Consider the following 1071-nt stretch of genomic DNA (forward strand, 5'->3'; position numbering starts at 1 on the left):
TAAAACACAAACAGCCCTTGGGGACTTCCCTGGTGTTAAGAAACTTGTGGTGTTTAAGAATCTGCCTTCCAATGCACGGGACGTGGGTTTGATCCCTGGTTGGGGAACTAAGATCCCACATGCTGCAGGGAGACTAAGCCCATTGCCACAACTACTGAGCCCACAAGCTCTAGAGCCCATGCGCCACAACTAGAGAGAAGCCCACACTCTGCAACGAAAGATCCCACATGCCGCAAAGAAGATCCTGTGAGCTGCAAGTAAGACCCGACACAGACAAAAAAAAAAAAAAAAAAAGTCCTTTTAGCATAGGGAACAAGATTATCTTCTTGAGGACTGAAAACTGTGACTAGTTTGCCTGGGTCCTGGTCTCCTAGTTTGCCTGGGTCCAGGTTCACCACGCTTCGAGGGCAGCCAAGATTTCGAGATTTTGACCCATGTTATGTGAAATAAATTATGTAAAAATGTGTTTCAATCCATAAACATGGTACAAATCTGAGGAAGACATTCTAATGTCCCCTAACTGATGTTCTCATAAGCTTCTGTGTGCTTTTTTTCCCACCCGCCACCCCAGTGTTACCTGCAGACTCTCAACACCCAGCCACATGCTAACAAGGTGGTCTCTTCACATTAGAGTCCCGAACTAGAAGCAGTGAGGTATTGGCCTGTGCTGCTATCATGCCGTAGCCTCCAGACGCCTTGTATGTGAACCTCCTCGGAGGCACTGTTAGCTGTGTGACATCCAGATTACACTGAATTTCATTCCCAAGAAGCATGCCCAGGAGACCCAACATTTGAATAATAAGAAATCCAGAAAGTAAGAACTGAGAGGGTGGAAAGAAAATACTATTTTTTTTCAAGAAAACCCCTAAGAAATTAAAAACATATATCTAAGTGGAAATGACTGTCAGTCATTTACAACGACACATACCAAGGAAGTTAAGAACACCAGTAACAAAGAGAAAATCCTAAGAACTTCCAGAGACAAAAATAAGCAAGTCGGGGCTTCCCTGGTGGCGCAGTGGTTGAGAGTCCGCCTGCCGATGCAGGGGACATGGGTTCGTGCCCTGGTCC

This window comes from Aethalodelphis obliquidens, unplaced genomic scaffold, assembly GCF_003676395.1.
Source record: "Aethalodelphis obliquidens isolate GAN/ISIS:26980383/991018 unplaced genomic scaffold, ASM367639v1 scaffold16, whole genome shotgun sequence".
In the NCBI taxonomy this organism is placed as follows: Eukaryota; Metazoa; Chordata; class Mammalia; order Artiodactyla; family Delphinidae; genus Aethalodelphis; species Aethalodelphis obliquidens.